Raw genomic sequence first — 24,138 nt, 5'->3', positions numbered from 1 at the left:
GTCCTCTCGATTTTTGTTTTTCCCAAGATATACGCCCATGAGTGCAAGTGCCCTATGCTCTGTAGCTCATTTTTTAGATGCTTTAGTAAACACAATACACTTCTCCAGAATGGCCGTTGGCAATATACATTTCCACTATAAGTCTCACAGGGCTCCCTCTTCTCGTTGCCCTGTCCTGCATTTCTGTTGTTTACGCTTTATGAGGATGGCTCTTCCGACTGATGCGAAGTGATATCTTTTGTAGTATTGACTTCCAGTGCCCACCTGTTTGGTTGGCTAAAAAAGTGTATGCCCTTTTCTGAATATATACAGAAAAAAACGCATACACCCTTTTTGGCCAACTGCAATGTTGGCAATGTTCAGCTCCTTTTCTTGTGCTTAATGGCGAGTCCTTTCTACCTCCTCAAATCCCTTTCCTGCCATTCTCCCTTGCTTACAAGTCCTTTTCTCTGACTTTCCTCAAGATATTTTTCAGTGATGGATATTTTCAACTCTGCAGTTTTGTGAATTTTACTGCCCCTGAGTTCCATTGTTCAACTTGTGTTTATGGGAACTGGCCACAAAGCAGCGGGATTTCCTCAAGCCCTATACTGTTTCCATGGGCAACCCTAGCCTTTGGTCAATTCGTCTTCCTGATTGGAAATTAGGGTGACATGTGCCTGTCTGAACACCTAGGACTTGTCTCTCATTGTTCCTCATCCTTCCGCTTCATCCTCTGGACAAATTCCAAACTGTACGCAACAGGATGTTGACAGTGCTGACATCTCCAAGTGGGGAGACTGTTAGTAAAGACGCTGGAGGGGTGAACCCGAGCACCAGGAGATGAGGAGATGAGATGCCTTTTCCAAACTCTTCCCGATCAGACGGTATACCATCCTCTGGGTGTGACAGACATGTTTTAGCAGTAGGAAGAGTCCCATTCATGTAAGGAGAACACCAGGGCTTTTTCAAAATCAGTGTCTCCCCGAAACCCAAACTGGGGAAGTTTTTAAGCTACGGCTACACATATGTTCATTAAGCGCCTTGGGAAGTAGGCAGAGTCCAAACTTTAGATGATTGAAGTCTTCAGGGTCAGAAGCACTCACCACCAGCTTCCCTTAGGCTACAATTTAACTATCATTGATAGATGATGTCAATAAAAATATCTATTCTTTTTCAGATTATTTCCCCTTATAGGTTATTGCAAAATGTTGAGTGTAGTTCCCTGTGCTATACAGTAGTTCCTTGTTGATGATCTATTTTATACATAGCAGTGTGTATGTGTTAATCCCAAACTGTTAATTTATCCCTCCTCCCACCTTTCCCCTTTGGTAATAATAAATTATAAGATTTTATACTTCTCAGAAATGGGGGAGCTGAAAGAGAGGTATCATTTTCAATGGAAAAGCATTTAAAACAAGATTGAAGGTTTAACCAAGATTATTAGATGTACATCCTTGGAAAGAAATCACTTCATTTCTCTAATATTGACCTGACAAATAAGACAAACCTTTTCACTGAACTTGCTTATAAAAAGTGATGGAAATATCAAATGGAAGTGTTAGAAACATCTTATTTTACCCGAGCCTTATACACTGTTCTATGTTAACTACAGTTTGGCTCACACATCTGTTCATTGAGGTTACAATAGTCTCAATTTCTGTTACTGATCCTCCAGAGTGGACCCCAACAAGTGTCCCCCTGCCCAGTGTCATTGGGGCCAACAGATCGAGACTGAGTTTGGTTCACAAGCAAAGGAAACTTTATATTTTGATCAGAGAATGGAGAGGTGAGAGCATGCACTACCCCGTGGGCTGTGGGCTGGGCTGCTGTGTAGAGATCCTGTCAGAGTCAGTGGGAGGGAGGCGGCGGAGCTCTCGAGGGCCGGGTTGGCTGTAGCTCAGGCTCTATATCGTGGAGTCTGCACTGGGCCCCAGGAGCTGAGGTGTCGACCCAGCCATTCTGCACTAGGAAATCTGGTCTGAAGTGCCAGGTGTGGAACCTCTGCATGCGGGACCCTAGGAGCACGTGAAATTAGACAAAGCACAAAGGATAAAAAAGGTTAGACTTGACTTTATTGCCCAGATTCTATTTTTATCTCCCAGGGATTTTTAATGGGCTTTGCTGGGGACAAACCCCTCCTCTGCCTTTTGTCCCATTCCTCATTCTTGGAGTGCTGAGGGTGCAGACCCTTCTTCTGTAACTGCTGAGTGCTGAGTTGGGAGCCCTCATACCCTGGGGCGAGGGTCAGAGCTTCTCCCCAGCAGCCTCCCGGTGACGTTGATTGTCCCCAGGACCCCTGCCTCCCTGCTCGTCCACCTGAGCACCAGCATTGGAAGTGTTATAGATTCTAATGACCTTTAAGGGTCCAGGAAAGAGATGTGCAGAGACGCTGTGGGGGCCGGTTTCACCCCGCCCCACATTTGTTCAGCCACTTTAGGCTGACCGTTTCTGCCAGCCTAGATGCTCTGGCCAGTAGTCTGCACTTTCTTCAATTAGGCCCCTGAATTAACGTACAAACAACACCAGGTGTCAGAGCCCTGCCCGCTCAACTCCCAGACAGTCCAGGGTCAGTGGTGATCAAGGACCATGATGGCCACTGAGTCAACCGCCTTTTGAAGTAAACAGGAGTCCAGCCGGTCTTATTGGCCACCATCATCACGGTGTCTGTAGGCTTTTCTATGGTGACAGTGTGATATACGGTTCCCCGCCAAGATTATTAGCTCCCCTCTGGGTGCAGTAAGTCCTGCAAGCAGTAGTCTACTCTTTTGTTACACACTCTTGTTGTTTTATGAGAGAAACTCCAGGTCAAGTGATGTTCACACGAGTCGTCATGGTGCCCTGTTGCCCCCGGTTATCTCTCTGGATGTTGGAGTTGGAGGGCCTCCTCACTCGAGGTAGGTGTGCCCACGGAGCGAACCCTGCAACTTCAGGGCATGGTTGGTGGTTAGGATCACCACGTGGGGTCCTTTTCCCTTAAGAGGGAGGTGGCCTTTTGGGCTGCTGATTTCCAGGTTTTTAGATACCGCCAGTATCTTGGCCAGATGTGGCAGTGGGCCAAGCCCCTTGGTGACCGTAGTTTATCCTACCTGGATGGCATTCTTGCATTGTTCCATTTCAAGTGGTCCCAGTTTTTGCACTAATTCTCCAATGGCGATTCACCTTTCACCGGGAATGTAAAGGTCAAAGGGTTTAGCTAAATTAGGGAGTTCCAGGGCAAGGGTCTGAATTGACTGCTCTTTCCATTCTTGAAAGGCCACTTCTGGATTCTATTCAAAAGGATCATCATCTTTTCCTTTCAGTGTTTCATATAGAGGCCCAGCTAGTAGACTGTAGTTAGGGATCCAGAAGCAGCAAACCCTGGCCTCCCCAGGAACCCCTAAGCTGTCTTCTAGTTTTAGAAAGGGGTAAGGCTGAAAATGGTTTCTTCCCTTTCCTGGGATGGGCTTCTCTGACCTTCTGTGAGAATGAAGCCCAGGCAGGTCACCGCAGTCTGTGATATTTGAGCTTTTTCTTGGACAACTTCTATCCTTTATTGGCTTGGTAGTTCAGAGGTCTCCTTAGTAGGGCTGGCGATCAGAATGTCGTCTGCATATTGAAGGAGGGTTTCCTTTTCCAGAGGTAGAACTTTTAGGTCTTTAGCTAAGCTTTCCCCAAAGACGGTGTGGGAATTTTTGCACCCTTGGGGCCAGACGGCCCGGAAGTATTGTTTTAGTTGTATGTTGAGTCCTGCCACTCACAAGCCAAAATTTCTTGTGACTCTGGGACTAATGGAATACAAAAGAAGGCATCATTGAAGACTAATACAGAATACCATGTCCTGGTGGTTGGTAGAATGACCAGCAGGGTGTAGGAATTAGGAGCAACTGGAGGTATATCCTCGGTGGCTTCACTGACTGTCCTGACATCCTTTACCAGGTCCCCAGCAGCCCATGGGGCTCTCGTGGTCAGACCAATCCTAGAATATGGAGCTCACCTGGGCAGGTACCCCACCCCCACCCCAGCCCACGGGGCTCTCGTGGTCAGGCCCCTCCCAGGATACAGAGCTACCCTTGCAGGTACCGTGGCAGGGCTGGGCACACAGGAACCGTGCACATAGCCCTCATTGCAGAGCACCCCCAGCTCACCTGTCACTCAGAGCTGACACAGAGCACCTCAGAGCAGGACTTGAACTAACAAACAGCAGCTGCGACAGGTCTGTGACCCTGGGCATCACTCCGTGAGGCCTCCCTCCACCTGGTCTTCCAGAGACTTCCACTGCACCCGGGGCACCAGGCCTCTGTCTCCAACCACCACCCACCCCTCCTCTCCCTGACTCCTGGGTTCCTCTCATTAGGAGAGGGTTTTCTTGAAGTTGTCTCCCACTCATGGGCCAGATAAAATGATTAGAAAACAAGCCAAAGCTGCAGCCCCTTGTCTATCCTGACTCTCAGGAGCCCACACCTGTTCCTTGGACCTGGCCGGTTCAGCAAGTTCCATTTTCTGCAACTGTGAGCCCCTGAGGGGTGATGATTGGCTGACCTGGGCAGCCTTACCGTGCCGGCCAGCCCTCCCCAGGTGTGCCTGGGTTGAGATCAATATAAATACCACTCCAGGCAGCAAGAGCCCCTGCAGCCGTGCCTGACGCCATTTTCTCTGCCCTGTCAGCAGTCTCGGGGCTGGGCTGGTGGGAGGGAGTGAGAGGCCACGGCTTTGTGGGTGGCCCAGTGTGAGTGGGGCTCTGCTGGACTTTCTGCAGCAGTTGCCAGGCTGCCACCTGCTAAAGAAGAGGATGTGTCACCCATACCTGCTGCTGGAATTTCTCCCTGGGCAGAGGTGAGGAAGGAAAAAAGCAGTGGGGGCAGGGACAGGACGGGTATCTCAGGCAGGGAAATGGAAATCTTCCAGAAGAGCACCCAGGGCCAGGACCATCCTGGCTGGCCTGCAGGCACCAAGTCGGCCGGCATGCTGTCACTCGTGTGGCTCTATGGCCCTTCCTCTAGGCTTTCAAGTCCTTGTATATATTCAGGTGTTTTACCTGGGACGGGTGGGAATAGTTCAGCAGCAACTGGCCTGGGGCTCAGCTCACGTTTACTCACAGATGCCTCGGCACGGTGCCCCAGCTTTGCAATGAGGACGCTTGTTGCATGGGGGCTGCTGGCTGAATGGGAGACGAATCCCCACCACTGACCAACTTCAGAATTATTTACAACTGGAGCAAGTGCCCTGATACGGTTTTCCTCTGTGTAACTGGTGGGTTCTGTGTTTTTTTCTCTTTTTCGTTTTTGGTTCAAGGTAGATTTTATTCCTCTTTTTTGTATTTACAGATATAAGCATGGAAATAATTTATTCATATAAATACATGTATGTGCAGGGAATAATTGTTTTTTCTGTTTTATTTTTTAAATTTTATTTCTTTTTAATTTTGAATTTTATTTTATATTTTTATACAGCAGGTTCTTATTGGTTATCTATTTTATACATATAAATGTATACATGCCAATCCCAGTCTCTCAACTCCTCCCACCACCACCCCCCCAACAGCTTTCCCCCCTTGTTGTCCATACGTTTGTTGTCTACATCTGTTGCTCTATTTATGCCTTGCAAAATGGTTAATCTGTACAGTTTTTCTAGGTTCCACATATATGCATGAATATACAAGATTTGTTTTTCTCTTTCTGACATACTTCACTCTGTATGACAGTCTCTAGATCCATCGACGTCTCTACAAATGACCCAATTTCATTCCTTTTCATGGCTTAGTAATATTCCATTTTATATATGTACCACAGCTTTATGCATTCGTCTGTCTGTGGGCATTTAGGTTGCTTCCATTACCTCGATATTGTAAATAGTGATGCAATGAACATTGCGGTGAATGACTCTTTTTCATTTATGGTTTTGTCTGGGTATATGTCCAGTATTGGGATTGCTGTATCATATGGTAATTCTATTGTTAGTTTCTTAAGAAATTCCATATTGTTCTCCATAATGACTGTATCAATTTATATTCCCAACAATAGTGGAAGAGGGTTCTTTTCTCCACACCCTTTCCAGCATTTTCTGTTTGTAGATTTTCTATGATGCCTATTCTACCAGGTGTGAGGTGATACCTCATTGTTGAATCCATTTCGTTGAGCAAGGGGTAGGTCTTGTCTATTACATATTTGGCTTATGGAACGGTATCTGTGCTAATTTCAAACTCTGCTTTTATGCAGCACCCGAACTCACCTTTCCCCTTAAGCAAGCATAAGTTGGTTTTCTAAACTTGAGACACTGTTCTGTTTTGTAATTCAGTTCATCTGTAGCCAAGTTCACATTCCGTGTATTAGTGATACCTTATGATGTTTCTTTTTCTGTGTGACTTATTTCACTTAGAATCATCGTGTCTCAATCCACTCATTATGCTGGTACGGGCCTGGTGACATGGATTTCATTGCTGAGTGGTATTCTGTTGTACATAAGTACAGCAACTTCTTTATCCATTTTTTGCTCTCTGGGATATTTAACTTGTGCCGTAGAAGAGATTTCTGTAAAAAGAGCCGTCCGAAATTTTGGGGTGGCTGTGTCTTTTTGATTTTAATTTCCCTAAGCTACAGGACCATAAGTGGAAGTGCCCTAGGCTCTGTTGCTTTGTTTTTTAGATGTTTCAGGAAACACCATACACTTCTACAGAGCGGCTGTTGGCAATTTACATCCCGCCCATCAGCATAACAAGGCTCCCAGTTCTCCATGGCCTGTTCTGCCTTTCTGGGTTTTACACTTTTTTCAGATGGCCCTTTTGACCGGGGGGAAGTGAGACTTCATTGTAGTGCAGATTTCCTTTGCAAGCTTGCTTGGTTGGCAAAAAAGGGCGTATGCGTTTTTTCATGAATATATTCAGGAAAAAACGCATACACACTTTTTGGCTAAGTGCATCATTGTGGACGTTCTGCCTCTTTTCCTATGCTTTCAATGCAATTCCAGTCTACCTCCTGAAATCGGTTTCCTGCAATTCTGCCCCGCTTTCAAGTCCTCTTGGCAGCCTTACTTCAGTATATTTTTGGACGATAGCTGTCATTTATAACTCTGCAGGTTTGTGAATTACAGAGCCTCTGAGCTCCTTTCTTCAATTCGCTTTCTTGTGAGCTGGCCGCAACACCGCAGGATGGCTTCAAACCCTAATCTGGTTCCGGCACGGCACGCTGAGCCTTTGGTTATTTCCTCTTCCTGGTGGGAAATGAGAGTTAAATTTGCCCGTCCAGACACCTCCAGCTAGTCTCTCATTGGTTCTCCCTATTCCTGTTCATCTTCCGCAGAAATTGCAAACTGGGCCAAACAGGAGGTTAAAGGCACTAACTCTCCAAGTCGGGAGAGTGTTAGTAAAGCGTCTGGAATGTTGCACCCGAGTACCAGGGGACGAAAACTGAGACATATTTGAACACGTCTCCCGATCACATGGTTGATCATACTCTAGGTTCCACATGCATGTTTTAGCTGAAGGAAGAATACCTTAAACCTGGGTAGTTGAAACCCGTGGAATGGGTACCATGCAGTATGAGTTCAAAGGGTCTTCATTTGCTCACCGAACCTCTCCAATCCTATCACTGCTGCATTTATGCCCCTGTACACATGCTTGATTCTCTTTCAGAGACATAGCAATCCATAGGTTTTAAGATACTTAAAGTCAGGTACATTCTTAGGCGTTTAATATGCGGTGTTGAGTCCATTTCGTTGAGCAAGGAGTAGCTCTTGTCTCTTCCATATTTGGCTTAAGGAACTTTATCTGTGCTCATTTCAATCTCTGGTTTTATGCAGCACCCCAACTCACCTTTCCCCTTAAGCAAGCATAAGTTGGTTTTCTAAATTTGAGACCCTGTTCTGTTCTGTAATTCAGTTCCTGTGTAGCCAAGTTTACACTCCGTGTATTAGTGATATCTTATGATGTTTCTTTTTCTGTGTGACTTATTTCAGTTAGAATCATCATACCTGAATCCACTCATTGTGCTGCTAGGGGCCTGATGACATAGATTTCATTGCTGAGTGATATTGCTTTCTAAGTAAATACCACAGCTTCTTTATCCATTTTTCACTTTCTGTGATGTTGAACTTGTATGGTAAACGAGGTTTTTGTAAACAGAGGCGTCCCAAACTTTGGGGTGGCTGTGTCTTTTTGATTTTAATTTCCCTAAGCTATAGGACCATAAGTGGAAGTGCCCTAGGCTCTGTTGCTTTGTTTTTTAGATGTTTCAGGAAACACCATACACTTCTCCCGAGTGTCTGTTGGCAATTTATATCCCGCCCATCAGCATAACAAGGCTCCCAGTTCTCCATGGCCTGTCCTGCCTTTCTGGATTTTACACTTTTTTCAGATGGCCCTTTTGACCAGGGGGAAGTAAGACTTCATTGTAGTGCAGTTTTCCTTTGCAAGCTTGCTTGGTTGGCCAAAAAGGGCGTATGCGTTTTTTCCTGAATATATTCAGGAAAAAACGCATACGCCCTTTTTGGCCAAGTGCATCATTGTGGACGTTCTGCCTCTTTTCCTATGCTTTCAATGCAATTCCAGTCTACCTCCTGAAATCGGTTTCCTGCAATTCTGCCCCGCTTTCAAGTCCTCTTGGCAGCCTTACTTCAGTATATTTTTGGACGATAGCTGTCATTTATAACTCTGCAGGTTTGTGAATTACAGTGCCCCTGAGCTCCTTTCTTCAGCTCGCTTTCTTTTGAGCTGGCCGCAACACCGCAGGATGGCTTCAGGCCCTAATGTGGTTCCGGCACGGCACGCTGAGCCTTTGTTTAATTCCTCTTCCTGGTGGGAAATGAGAGTTAAATTTGCCCGTCCAGACACCTCCAGCTAGTCTCTCATTGGTTCTCGCTATTCCTGTTCATCTTCCGCAGAAATTGCAAACTGGGCCAAACAGGAGGTTAAAGGCGCTGACTCTACAATTGGGGAGAGAGTTATTAAAGCGTCTGGAATGTTGCACCCGAGTACCAGGGGAGGAAAACTGAGACATATTTGAACACGTCTCCCGTTCACACGGTTGATCATACTCTGGGTTCCACATGCATGTTTTAGCTGAAGGAAGAATACCTTAAACCTGGAGAGTTGAGACCTGTGGAATGGGTACCATGCAATATGACTTCAAAGGGTCTTCATTTGCTCACCGAACCTCTCCAATCCTATCACTGCTGCGTTTATTCCCCTCTACACACGCTTGATTCTCTTTTGGAGACATAGCAATCCATAGGTTTTAAGATACTTACTAGTCAGGTACATTCTTAGGCGTTTAATATTGGGTGTTGAGTCCATTTCGTTGAGCAAGGAGTAGCTCTTGTCTATTCCATATTTGGCTTAAGGAACTTTATCTGTGCTCATTTCAATCTCTGGTTTTATGCAGCACCCCAACTCACCTTTCCCCTTAAGCAAGCATAAGTTGGTTTTCTAAATTTGAGACCCTGTTCTGTTTTGGAATTCAGTTCCTGTGTAGCCAAGTTTACATTCCGTGTATTAGTGATATCTTACGATGTTTCTTTTTCTGTGTGACTTATTTCAGTTAGAATCATTGTACCTGAATCCACTCATTATGCTGCTACGGGCCTGATGACATAGATTTCATTGCTGAGTGATACTGCATTGTACGTAAGTACCACAAGTTCTTTATCCATTTTTCACTTTCTGTGATATTGAACTTGTACGGTAAACGAGGTTCTTGTAAAGAGAGGTGTCCCAAACTTTGGGGTGGCTGTGTCTTTTGATTTTAATTTCCCTAAGCTATAGGACCATAAGTGGAAGTGCCCTAGGCTCTGTTGCTTTGTTTTTTACATGTTTCAGGAAACACCATACACTTCTCCCGAGTGTCTGTTGGCAATTTACTCCCGCTCATCAGCATAACAAGGCTCCCAGTTCTCCATGGCCTGTCCTGCCTTTCTGGATTTTACACTTTTTTCACATGGCCCTTTTGACCGGGGGGAAGTGAGACTTCATTGTAGTGCAGATTTCCTTTGCAAGTTTGCTTGGTTGGCCAAAAAGGGCGTATGCGTTTTTTCCTGAATATATTCAGGAAAAAACGCATACGCCCTTTTTGGCCAAGTGCATCATTGTGGACGTTCTGCCTCTTTTCCTATGCTTTCAATGCAATTCCAGTCTACCTCCTGAAATCGGTTTCCTGCAATTCTGCCCCGCTTTCAAGTCCTCTTGGCAGCCTTACTTCAGTATATTTTTGGACGATAGCTGTCATTTATAACTCTGCAGGTTTGTGAATTACAGTGCCCCTGAGCTCCTTTCTTCAACTCGCTTTCTTGTGAGCTGGCCGCAACACCGCAGGATGGCTTCAGGCCCTATTCTGGTTCTGGCACGGCACGCTGAGCCTTTGGTTAATTCCTCTTCCTGGTGGGAAATGAGAGTTAAATTTGCCCGTCCAGACACCTCCAGCTAGTCTCTCATTGGTTCTCGCTATTCCTGTTCATCTTCCGCAGAAATTGCAAACTGGGCCAAACAGGAGGTTATAGGGACTGACTCTCCAAGTGGGGAGAGTGTTAGTAAAGCGTCTGGTATGTTGCACCCGAGTACCAGGGTACGAAAACTGAGACATATTTGAACACATCTCCCGATCACATGGTTGATCATACTCTAGGTTCCACATGCATGATTTAGCTGAAGGAAGAATACCTTAAACCTGGGTAGTTCAAACCCGTGGAATGGGTACCATGCAATATGACTTCAAAGTGTCTTCATTTGCTCACCGAACCTCTCCAGTCCTATCACTGCTGTGTTTATGTCCCTGTACACATGATTGATTCTCTTTCGGAGACATAACAATCCATAGGTTTTAAGATACTTACTAGTCAGGTACATTCTTAGGCGTTTAATATGCGGTGTTGAGTCCATTTCGTTGAGCAAGGAGTAGCTCTTGTCTATTCCATATTTGGCTTAAGGAACTTTATCTGTGCTCATTTCAATCTCTGGTTTTATGGAGCACCCCAACTCACCTTTCCCCTTAAGCAAGCATAAGTTGGTTTTCTAAATTTGAGACCCTGTTCTGTTCTGTAATTCAGTTCCTGTGTAGCCAAGTTTACATTCCATGTATTACTGATAACTTATGATGTTTCTTTTTCTGTGTGACTTATTTCAGTTAGAATCATCATAGCTGAATCCACTCATTGTGCTGCTAAGGGCCTGATGACATAGATTTCATTGCTGAGTGATATTGCTTTGTAAGTAAATACCACAAGTTCTTTATCCATTTTTCACTTTCTGCGATGGTGAACTTGTACTGTAAACGAGGTTCTTGTAAACAGAGGCGTCCCAAACTTTGGGGTGGCTGTGTCTTTTTGATTTTAATTTCCCTAAGCTATAGGACCATAAGTGGAAGTGCCCTAGGCTCTGTTGCTTTGTTTTTTAGATGTTTCAGGAAACACCATACACTTCTCCCGAGTGTCTGTTGGCAATTTACATCCCGCCCATCAGCATAACAAGGCTCCCAGTTCTCCATGGCCTGTCCTGCCTTTCTGGATTTTACACTTTTTTCAGAGGGCCCTTTTGACTGGGGGGAAGTGAGACTTCATTGTAGTGCAGATTTCCTTTGCAAGCTTGCTTGGTTGGCCAAAAAGGGCGTATGCGTTTTTTCCTGAATATATTCAGGAAAAAACGCATACGCCCTTTTTGGCCAAGTGCATCATTGTGGACGTTCTGCCTCTTTTCCTATGCTTTCAATGCAATTCCAGTCTACCTCCTGAAATCGGTTTCCTGCAATTCTGCCCCGCTTTCAAGTCCTCTTGGCAGCCTTACTTCAGTATATTTTTGGACGATAGCTGTCATTTATAACTCTGCAGGTTCGTGAATTACAGTGCCCCTGAGCTCCTTTCTTCAACTCGCTTTCTTGTGACCTGGCCGCAACACCGCAGGATGGCTTCAGGCCCTAATCTGGTTCCGGCACGGCACGCTGAGCCTTTGGTTATTTCCTCTTCCTGGTGGGAAATGAGAGTTAAATTTGCCCGTCCAGACACCTCCAGCTAGTCTCTCATTGGTTCTCACTATTCCTGTTCATCTTCCGCAGAAATTGCAAACTGGGCCAAACAGGAGGTTAAAGTCGCTGACTCTCCAAGGGGGAGAGTGTTAGTAAAGCGTCTGGAATGTTGCACCCGAGTACCAGGGGAGGAAAACTGAGACATATTTGAACACGTCTCCCGTTCGCACGGTTGATCATACTCTGGGTTCCACATGCATGTTTTAGCTGAAGGAAGAATACCTTAAACCTGGAGAGTTGAGACCCGTGGAATGGGTACCATGCAATATGACTTCAAAGGGTCTTCATTTGCTCACCGAACCTCTCCAATCCTATCACTGCTGCGTTTATGTCCCTGTACACATGCTTGATTCTCTTTTGGAGACATAGCTATCCATAGGTTTTAAGATACTTACTAGTCAGGTACATTCTTAGGCGTTTAATATGGGGCGTTGAGTCCATTTCGTTGAGCAAGGAGTAGCTCTTGTCTATTCCATATTTGGCTTAAGGAACTTTATCTGTGCTCATTTCAACCTCTGGTTTTATGCAGCACCCCAACTCACCTTTCCCCTTAAGCAAGCATAAGTTGGTTTTCTAAATTTGAGACCCTGTTCTGTTCTGTAATTCAGTTCCTGTGTAGCCAAGTTTACATTCCGTGTATTACTGATATCTTATGATGTTTCTTTTTCTGTGTGACTTATTTCAGTTAGAATCATCATACATGAATCCACTCATTGTGATGCTAAGGGCCTGATGACATAGATTTCATTGCTGAGTGATATTGCTTTGTAAGTAAATACCACAACTTCTTTATCCATTTTTCACTTTCTGCGATGTTGAACTTGTACTGTAAACGAGGTTCTTGTAAACAGAGCCGTTCCAAACTTTGGGGTGGCTGTGTCTTTTTGATTTTAATTTCCCTAAGCTATAGGACCATAAGTGGAAGTGCCCTAGGCTCTGTTGATTTGTTTTTTAGATGTTTCAGGAAACACCATACACTTCTCCCGAGTGTCTGTTGGCAATTTACATCCCGCCCATCAGCATAACAAGGCTCCCAGTTCTCCATGGCCTGTCCTGCCTTTCTGGATTTTACACTTTTTTCAGATGGCCCTTTTGACCGGGGGGAAGTGAGACTTCATTGTAGTGCAGATTTCCTTTGCAAGCTTGCTTGGTTGGCCAAAAAGGGCGTATGCGTTTTTTCCTGAATATATTCAGGAAAAAACGCATACGCCCTTTTTGGCCAAGTGCATCATTGTGGACGTTCTGCTTCTTTTCCTATGCTTTCAATGCAATTCCAGTCTACCTCCTGAAATCGGTTTCCTGCAATTCTGCCCCGCTTTCAAGTCATCTTGGCAGCCTTACTTCAGTATATTTTTGGACGATAGCTGTCATTTATAACTCTGCAGGTTTGTGAATTACAGTGCCCCTGAGCTCCTTTCTTCAACTCGCTTTCTTTTGAGCTGGCCGCAACACCGCAGGATGGCTTCAGGCCCTAATCTGGTTCCGGCACGTCACGCTGAGCCTTTGTTTAATTCCTCTTCCTGGTGGGAAATGAGAGTTAAATTTGTCCGTCCAGACACCTCCAGCTAGTCTCTCATTGGTTCTCGCTATTCCTGTTCATCTTCCGCAGAAATTGCAAACTGGGCCAAACAGGAGGTTAAAGGCGCTGACTCTCCAAGTCGGGAGAGTGTTCGTAAAGTGTCTGGAATGTTGCACCCGAGTACCAGGGTACGAAAACTGAGACATATTTGAACACGTCTCCCGATCACATGGTTGATCATACTCTAGGTTCCACATGCATGTTTTAGCTGAAGGAAGAATACCTTAAACCTGGAGAGTTGAGACCCGTGGAATGGGTACCATGCAATATGACTTCAAAGGGTCTTCATTTGCTCACCGAACCTCTCCAATCCTATCACTGCTGCGTTTATGCCCCTCTACACACGCTTGATTCTCTTTTGGAGACATAGCAATCCATAGGTTTTAAGATACTTACTAGTCAGGTACATTTTTAGGCGTTTAATATTGGGTGTTGAGTCCATTTCGTTGAGCAAGGAGTAGCTCTTGTCTATTCCATATTTGGCTTAAGGAACTTTATCTGTGCTCATTTCAATCTCTGGTTTTATGCAGCACCCCAACTCACCTTTCCCCTTAAGCAAGCATAAGTTGGTTTTCTAAATTTGAGACCCTGTTCTGTTTTGGAATTCAGTTCCTGTGTAGCCAAGTTTACATTCCGTGTATTAGTGATATCTTACGATGTTTCTTTTTCTGTGTGATTTATTTCAGTTAGAATCATTGTACCTGAATCCACTCATTATGCTGCTACGGGCCTGATGACATAGATTTCATTGCTGAGTGATACTGCATTGTACGTAAGTACCACAAGTTCTTTATCCATTTTTCACTTTCTGTGATATTGAACTTGTACGGTAAACGAGGTTCTTGTAAAGAGAGGCGTCCCAAACTTTGGGGTGGCTGTGTCTTTTTGATTTTAATTTCCCTAAGCTACAGGACCATAAGTGGAAGTGCCCTAGGCTCTGTTGCTTTGTTTTTTAGATGTTTCAGGAAACACCATACACTTCTACAGAGCGGCTGTTGGCAATTTACATCCCGCCCATCAGCATAACAAGGCTCCCAGTTCTCCATGGCCTGTTCTGCCTTTCTAGGTTTTACACTTTTTTCAGATGGCCCTTTTGACCGGGGGGAAGTGAGACTTCATTGTAGTGCAGATTTCCTTTGCAAGCTTGCTTGGTTGGCAAAAAAGGGCGTATGCGTTTTTTCATGAATATATTCAGGAAAAAACGCATACACACTTTTTGGCTAAGGGCATCATTGTGGACGTTCTGCCTCTTTTCCTATGCTTTCAATGCAATTCCAGTCTACCTCCTGAAATCGGTTTCCTGCAATTCTGCCCCGCTTTCAAGTCCTCTTGGCAGCCTTACTTCAGTATATTTTTGGACGATAGCTGTCATTTATAACTCTGCAGGTTTGTGAATTACAGAGCCTCTGAGCTCCTTTCTTCAATTCGCTTTCTTGTGAGCTGGCCGCAACACCGCAGGATGGCTTCAAACCCTAATCTGGTTCCGGCACGGCACGCTGAGCCTTTGGTTATTTCCTCTTCCTGGTGGGAAATGAGAGTTAAATTTGCCCGTCCAGACACCTCCAGCTAGTCTCTCATTGGTTCTCCCTATTCCTGTTCATCTTCCGCAGAAATTGCAAACTGGGCCAACCAGGAGGTTAAAGGCACTAACTCTCCAAGTCGGGAGAGTGTTAGTAAAGCGTCTGGAATGTTGCACCCGAGTACCAGGGGACGAAAACTGAGACATATTTGAACACGTCTCCCGATCACATGGTTGATCATACTCTAGGTTCCACATGCATGTTTTAGCTGAAGGAAGAATACCTTAAACCTGGGTAGTTGAAACCCGTGGAATGGGTACCATGCAGTATGAGTTCAAAGGGTCTTCATTTGCTCACCGAACCTCTCCAATCCTATCACTGCTGCATTTATGCCCCTGTACACATGCTTGATTCTCTTTCAGAGACATAGCAATCCATAGGTTTTAAGATACTTACTAGTCAGGTACATTCTTAGGCGTTTAATATGGGGTGTTGAGTCCATTTCGTTGAGCAAGGAGTAGCTCTTGTCTCTTCCATATTTGGCTTAAGGAACTTTATCTGTGCTCATTTCAATCTCTGGTTTTATGCAGCACCCCAACTCACCTTTCCCCTTAAGCAAGCATAAGTTGGTTTTCTAAATTTGAGACCCTGTTCTGTTCTGTAATTCAGTTCCTGTGTAGCCAAGTTTACACTCCGTGTATTAGTGATATCTTATGATGTTTCTTTTTCTGTGTGACTTATTTCAGTTAGAATCATCATACCTGAATCCACTCATTGTGCTGCTAGGGGCCTGATGACATAGATTTCATTGCTGAGTGATATTGCTTTCTAAGTAAATACCACAGCTTCTTTATCCATTTTTCACTTTCTGTGATGTTGAACTTGTACGGTAAACGAGGTTTTTGTAAACAGAGGCGTCCCAAACTTTGGGGTGGCTGTGTCTTTTTGATTTTAATTTCCCTAAGCTATAGGACCATAAGTGGAAGTGCCCTAGGCTCTGTTGCTTTGTTTTTTAGATGTTTCAGGAAACACCATACACTTCTCCCGAGTGTCTGTTGGCAATTTATATCCCGCCCATCAGCATAACAAGGCTCCCAGTTCTCCATGGCCTGTCCTGCCTTTCTGGATTTTACACTTTTTTCAGATGGCCCTTTTGACCAGGGGGAAGTGAGACTTCATTGTAGTGCAGTTTTCCTTTGCAAGCTTGCTTGGTTGGCCAAAAAGGGCGTATGCGTTTTTTCCTGAATATATTCAGGAAAAAACGCATACGCCCTTTTTGGCCAAGTGCATCATTGTGGACGTTCTGCCTCTTTTCCTATGCTTTCAATGCAATTCCAGTCTACCTCCTGAAATCGGTTTCCTGCAATTCTGCCCCGCTTTCAAGTCCTCTTGGCAGCCTTACTTCAGTATATTTTTGGACGATAGCTGTCATTTATAACTCTGCAGGTTTGTGAATTACAGTGCCCCTGAGCTCCTTTCTTCAACTCGCTTTCTTTTGAGCTGGCCGCAACACCGCAGGATGGCTTCAGGCCCTAATGTGGTTCCGGCACGGCACGCTGAGCCTTTGTTTAATTCCTCTTCCTGGTGGGAAATGAGAGTTAAATTTGCCCGTCCAGACACCTCCAGCTAGTCTCTCATTGGTTCTCGCTATTCCTGTTCATCTTCCGCAGAAATTGCAAACTGGGCCAAACAGGAGGTTAAAGGCGCTGACTCTACAATTGGGGAGAGTGTTATTAAAGCGTCTGGAATGTTGCACCCGAGTACCAGGGGAGGAAAACTGAGACATATTTGAACACGTCTCCCGTTCACACGGTTGATCATACTCTGGGCTCCACATGCATGTTTTAGCTGAAGGAAGAATACCTTAAACCTGGAGAGTTGAGACCTGTGGAATGGGTACCATGCAATATGACTTCAAAGGGTCTTCATTTGCTCACCGAACCTCTCCAATCCTATCACTGCTGCGTTTATGCCCCTCTACACACGCTTGATTCTCTTTTGGAGACATAGCAATCCATAGGTTTTAAGATACTTACTAGTCAGGTACATTCTTAGGCGTTTAATATTGGGTGTTGAGTCCATTTCGTTGAGCAAGGAGTAGCTCTTGTCTATTCCATATTTGGCTTAAGGAACTTTATCTGTGCTCATTTCAATCTCTGGTTTTATGCAGCACCCCAACTCACCTTTCCCCTTAAGCAAGCATAAGTTGGTTTTCTAAATTTGAGACCCTGTTCTGTTTTGGAATTCAGTTCCTGTGTAGCCAAGTTTACATTCCGTGTATTAGTGATATCTTACGATGTTTCTTTTTCTGTGTGACTTATTTCAGTTAGAATCATTGTACCTGAATCCACTCATTATGCTGCTACGGGCCTGATGACATAGATTTCATTGCTGAGTGATACTGCATTGTACGTAAGTACCACAAGTTCTTTATCCATTTTTCACTTTCTGTGATATTGAACTTGTACGGTAAACGAGGTTCTTGTAAAGAGAGGTGTCCCAAACTTTGGGGTGGCTGTGTCTTTTGATTTTAATTTCCCTAAGCTATAGGACCATAAGTGGAAGTGCCCTAGGCTCTGTTGCTTTGTTTTTTACATGTTTCAGGAAACACCATACACTTCTCCCGAGTGTCTGTTGGCAATTTACTCCCGCTCATCAGCATAACAAGGCTCCCAGTTCTCCATGGCCTGTCCTGCCTTTCTGGATTTTACACTTTTTTCACATGGCCCTTTTGACCGGGGGGAAGTGAGACTTCATTGTAGTGCAGATTTCCTTTGCAAGTTTGCTTGGTTGGCCAAAAAGGGCGTATGCGTTTTTTCCTGAATATATTCAGGAAAAAACGCATACGCCCTTTTTGGCCAAGTGCATCATTGTGGACGTTCTGCCTCTTTTCCTATGCTTTCAATGCAATTCCAGTCTACCTCCTGAAATCGGTTTCCTGCAATTCTGCCCCGCTTTCAAGTCCTCTTGGCAGCCTTACTTCAGTATATTTTTGGACGATAGCTGTCATTTATAACTCTGCAGGTTTGTGAATTACAGTGCCCCTGAGCTCCTTTCTTCAACTCGCTTTCTTGTGAGCTGGCCGCAACACCGCAGGATGGCTTCAGGCCCTATTCTGGTTCTGGCACGGCACGCTGAGCCTTTGGTTAATTCCTCTTCCTGGTGGGAAATGAGAGTTAAATTTGCCCGTCCAGACACCTCCAGCTAGTCTCTCATTGGTTCTCGCTATTCCTGTTCATCTTCCGCAGAAATTGCAAACTGGGCCAAACAGGAGGTTATAGGGACTGACTCTCCAAGTGGGGAGAGTGTTAGTAAAGCGTCTGGTATGTTGCACCCGAGTACCAGGGTACGAAAACTGAGACATATTTGAACACATCTCCCGATCACATGGTTGATCATACTCTAGGTTCCACATGCATGATTTAGCTGAAGGAAGAATACCTTAAACCTGGGTAGTTCAAACCCGTGGAATGGGTACCATGCAATATGACTTCAAAGGGTCTTCATTTGCTCACCGAACCTCTCCAGTCCTATCACTGCTATGTTTATGTCCCTGTACACATGATTGATTCTCTTTCGGAGACATAACAATCCATAGGTTTTAAGATACTTACTAGTCAGGTACATTCTTAGGCGTTTAATATGCGGTGCTGAGTCCATTTCGTTGAGCAAGGAGTAGCTCTTGTCTATTCCATATTTGGCTTAAGGAACTTTATCTGTGCTCATTTCAATCTCTGGTTTTATGGAGCACCCCAACTCACCTTTCCCCTTAAGCAAGCATAAGTTGGTTTTCTAAATTTGAGACCCTGTTCTGTTCTGTAATTCAGTTCCTGTGTAGCCAAGTTTACATTCCATGTATTACTGATAACTTATGATGTTTCTTTTTCTGTGTGACTTATTTCAGTTAGAATCATCATAGCTGAATCCACTCATTGTGCTGCTAAGGGCCTGATGACATAGATTTCATTGCTGAGTGATATTGCTTTGTAAGTAAATACCACAAGTTCTTTATCCATTTTTCACTTTCTGCGATGGTGAACTTGTACTGTAAACGAGGTTCTTGTAAACAGAGGCGTCCCAAACTTTGGGGTGGCTGTGTCTTTTTGATTTTAATTTCCCTAAGCTATAGGACCATAAGTGGAAGTGCCCTAGGCTCTGTTGCTTTGTTTTTTAGATGTTTCAGGAAACACCATACACTTCTCCCGAGTGTCTGTTGGCAATTTACATCCCGCCCATCAGCATAACAAGGCTCCCAGTTCTCCATGGCCTGTCCTGCCTTTCTGGATTTTACACTTTTTTCAGAGGGCCCTTTTGACTGGGGGGAAGTGAGACTTCATTGTAGTGCAGATTTCCTTTGCAAGCTTGCTTGGTTGGCCAAAAAGGGCGTATGCGTTTTTTCCTGAATATATTCAGGAAAAAACGCATACGCCCTTTTTGGCCAAGTGCATCATTGTGGACGTTCTGCCTCTTTTCCTATGCTTTCAATGCAATTCCAGTCTACCTCCTGAAATCGGTTTCCTGCAATTCTGCCCCGCTTTCAAGTCCTCTTGGCAGCCTTACTTCAGTATATTTTTGGACGATAGCTGTCATTTATAACTCTGCAGGTTCGTGAATTACAGTGCCCCTGAGCTCCTTTCTTCAACTCGCTTTCTTGTGACCTGGCCGCAACACCGCAGGATGGCTTCAGGCCCTAATCTGGTTCCGGCACGGCACGCTGAGCCTTTGGTTATTTCCTCTTCCTGGTGGGAAATGAGAGTTAAATTTGCCCGTCCAGACACCTCCAGCTAGTCTCTCATTGGTTCTCACTATTCCTGTTCATCTTCCGCAGAAATTGCAAACTGGGCCAAACAGGAGGTTAAAGTCGCTGACTCTCCAAGGGGGAGAGTGTTAGTAAAGCGTCTGGAATGTTGCACCCGAGTACCAGGGGAGGAAAACTGAGACATATTTGAACACGTCTCCCGTTGGCACGGTTGATCATACTCTGGGTTCCACATGCATGTTTTAGCTGAAGGAAGAATACCTTAAACCTGGAGAGTTGAGACCCGTGGAATGGGTACCATGCAATATGACTTCAAAGGGTCTTCATTTGCTCACCGAACCTCTCCAATCCTATCACTGCTGCGTTTATGTCCCTGTACACATGCTTGATTCTCTTTTGGAGACATAGCTATCCATAGGTTTTAAGATACTTACTAGTCAGGTACATTCTTAGGCGTTTAATATGGGGCGTTGAGTCCATTTCGTTGAGCAAGGAGTAGCTCTTGTCTATTCCATATTTGGCTTAAGGAACTTTATCTGTGCTCATTTCAACCTCTGGTTTTATGCAGCACCCCAACTCACCTTTCCCCTTAAGCAAGCATAAGTTGGTTTTCTAAATTTGAGACCCTGTTCTGTTCTGTAATTCAGTTCCTGTGTAGCCAAGTTTACATTCCGTGTATTACTGATATCTTATGATGTTTCTTTTTCTGTGTGACTTATTTCAGTTAGAATCATCATACATGAATCCACTCATTGTGATGCTAAGGGCCTGATGACATAGATTTCATTGCTGAGTGATATTGCTTTGTAAGTAAATACCACAACTTCTTTATCCATTTTTCACTTTCTGCGATGTTGAACTTGTACTGTAAACGAGGTTCTTGTAAACAGAGCTGTTCCAAACTTTGTGGTGGCTGTGTCTTTTTGATTTTAATTTCCCTAAGCTATAGGACCATAAGTGGAAGTGCCCTAGGCTCTGTTGATTTGTTTTTTAGATGTTTCAGGAAACACCATACACTTCTCCCGAGTGTCTGTTGGCAATTTACATCCCGCCCATCAGCATAACAAGGCTCCCAGTTCTCCATGGCCTGTCCTGCCTTTCTGGATTTTACACTTTTTTCAGATGGCCCTTTTGACCGGGGGGAAGTGAGACTTCATTGTAGTGCAGATTTCCTTTGCAAGCTTGCTTGGTTGGCCAAAAAGGGCGTATGCGTTTTTTCCTGAATATATTCAGGAAAAAACGCATACGCACTTTTTGGCCAAGTGCATCATTGTGGACGTTCTGCCTCTTTTCCTATGCTTTCAATGCAATTCCAGTCTACCTCCTGAAATCGGTTTCCTGCAATTCTGCCCCGCGTTCAAGTCCTCTTGGCAGCCTTACTTCAGTATATTTTTGGACGATAGCTGTCATTTATAACTCTGCAGGTTTGTGAATTACAGTGCCCCTGACCTCCTTTCTTCAACTCGCTTTCTTTTGAGCTGGCCGCAACACCGCAGGATGGCTTCAGGCCCTAATCTGGTTCCGGCACGGCACGCTGAGCCTTTGTTTAATTCCTCTTCCTGGTGGGAAATGAGAATTAAATTTGTCCGTCCAGACACCTCCAGCTAGTCTCTCATTGGTTCAGGCTATTCCTGTTCATCTTCCGCAGAAATTGCAAACTGGGCCAAACAGGAGCTTAAAGGGGCTGACTCTCCAAGTGGGGAGAGTGTTAGTAAAGCATCTGGAATGTTGCACCCGAGTACCAGGGGAGGAAAACTGAGACATATTTGAACACATCTCCCGTTCACACGGTTGATCATACTCTGGGTTCCACATGCATGTTTTAGCTGAATGAAGAATACCTTAAACCTGGAGAATTGAGACCCGTGGAATGGGTACCATGCAATATGACTTCAAAGGGTCTTCATTTGCTCACCGAACCTCTCCAATCCTATCACTGCTGCGTTTATGCCCCTGTACACATGCTTGATTCTCTTTCGGAGACATAGCAATCCATAGGTTTTAAGATACTTACTAGTCAGGTACATTCTTAGGCGTTTAATATGCGGTGTTGAGTCCATTTCGTTGAGCAAGGAGTAGCTCTTGTCTATTCCATATTTGGCTTAAGGAACATTATCTGTGCTCATTTCAATCTCTGGTTTTATGCAGCGCCCCAACTCACCTTTCCCCTTAAGCAAGCATAAGTTGGTTTTCTAAATTTGAGACCCTGTTCTATTTTGGAATTCAGTTCCTGTGTAGCCAAGTTTACATTCTGTGTATTAGTGATATCGTATGATGTTTCTTTTTCTGTGTGACTTATTTCAGTTAGAATCATCGTACCTGAATCCACTCATTATGCTGCTACGGGCCTGATGACATAGATTTCATTGCTGAGTGATACTGCATTGTACGTAAGTACCACAAGTTCTTTATCCATTTTTCACTTTCTGTGATATTGAACTTGTACGGTAAACGAGTTTCTTGTAAACAGAGGCGTCCCAAACTTTGGGGTGGCTGTGTCTTTTTGATTTTAATTTCCCTAAGCTATAGGACCATAAGTGGAAGTGCCCTAGGCTCTGTTGCTTTGTTTTTTAGATGTTTCAGGAAACACCATACACTTCTCCCGAGTGTCTGTTGGCAATTTACATCCCGCCCATCAGCATAACAAGGCTCCCAGTTCTCCATGGCCTGTCCTGCCTTTCTGGATTTTACACTTTTTTCAGATGGCCCTTTTGACCGGGGTGAAGTGAGACTTCATTGTAGTGCAGACTTCCTTTGCAAGCTTGCTTGGTTGGCCAAAAAGGGCATATGCGTTTTTTCTTGAATATATTTAGGAAAAAACACATACGCCCTTTTTGGCCAAGTGCATCATTGTGGACGTTCTGCCTCTTTTCCTATGCTTTCAATGCAATTCCAGTCTACCTCCTGAAATCGGTTTCGTGCAATTCTGCCCCGCTTTCAAGTCCTCTTGGCAGCCTTACTTCAGTATATTTTTGGACGATAGCTGTCATTTATAACTCTGCAGGTTTGTGAATTACAGTGCCCCTGAGCTCCTTTCTTCAACTCGCTTTCTTTTGAGCTGGCCGCAACACCGCAGGATGGCTTCAGGCCCTAACCTGGTACCGGCACGGCACGCTGAGCCTTTGGTTATTTCCTCTTCCTGGTGGGAAATGAGAGTTAAATTTGCCCGTCCAAACACCTAGAGCTAGTCTCTCATTGGTTCTCCCTATTCCTGTTCATCTTCCGCAGAAAGTGCAAACTGGGCCAAACAGGGGCTTAAAGGAACTGACGCTCCAAGTCGGGAGAGTGTTAGTAAAGCGTCTGGAATGTTGCACCCGAGTACCAGGGTACGAAAACTGAGACATATTTGAACACGTCTCCCGATCACATGGTTGATCATACTCTAGGTTCCACATGCATGTTTTAGCTGAAGGAAGAATACCTTAAACCTGGAGAGTTGAGACCCGTGGAATGGGTACCATGCAATATGACTTCAAAGGGTCTTCATTTGCTCACCGAACCTCTCCAATCCTATCACTGCTGCGTTTATGTCCCTGTACACACGCTTGATTCTCTTTTGGAGACATAGCAATCCATAGGTTTTAAGATACTTACTAGTCAGGTACATTCTTAGGCGTTTAATATGGGGTGTTGAGTTCATTTCGTTGAGCAAGGAGTAGCTCTGGTCTATTCCGTATTTGTCTTAAGGAACTTTATCTGTGCTCATTTCAATCTCTGGTTTTATGCAGCACCCCAACTCACCTTTACCGTTAAGCAAGCATAAGTTGGTTTTCTAAATTTGAGACCCTGTTCTGTTCTGTAATTCAGTTCCTGTGTAGCCAAGTTTACATTCCGTGTATTACTGATATCTTATGATGTTTCTTTTTCTCTGTGACTTATTTCAGTTAGAATCATCATACCTGAATCCACTCATTGTGCTGCTAAGTGCCTGATGACATAGATTTCATTGCTGAGTGATATTGCTTTGTAAGTAAATACCACAACTTCTTTATGCATTTTTCACTTTCTGCAATGTTGAACTTGTACTGTAAACGAGGCTCTTGTAAACAGAGCCATCCCAACTTTGGGGAGGCTGTGTCTTTTTGATTTTAATTTCCCTAAGCTATAGGACCATAAGTGGAAGTGCCCTAGGCTCTATTGCTTTATTTTTTAGATGTTTCAGGAAACACCATACACTTCTCCGGAGTGTCTGTTGGCAATTTACATACCGCCCATCAGCATAACAAGGCTCCCAGTTCCCCATGGCCTGTCCTGCCTTTCTGGATTTTACACTTTTTTCAGATGGCCCTTTTGACCGGGGGGAAGTGAGACTTCATT

The sequence above is a fragment of the Stenella coeruleoalba genome (genome assembly GCF_951394435.1).
Source record: "Stenella coeruleoalba genome assembly, chromosome: 2".
NCBI lineage: Eukaryota > Metazoa > Chordata > Mammalia > Artiodactyla > Delphinidae > Stenella > Stenella coeruleoalba.
Note: the sequence above shows the minus strand (reverse complement) of the source record.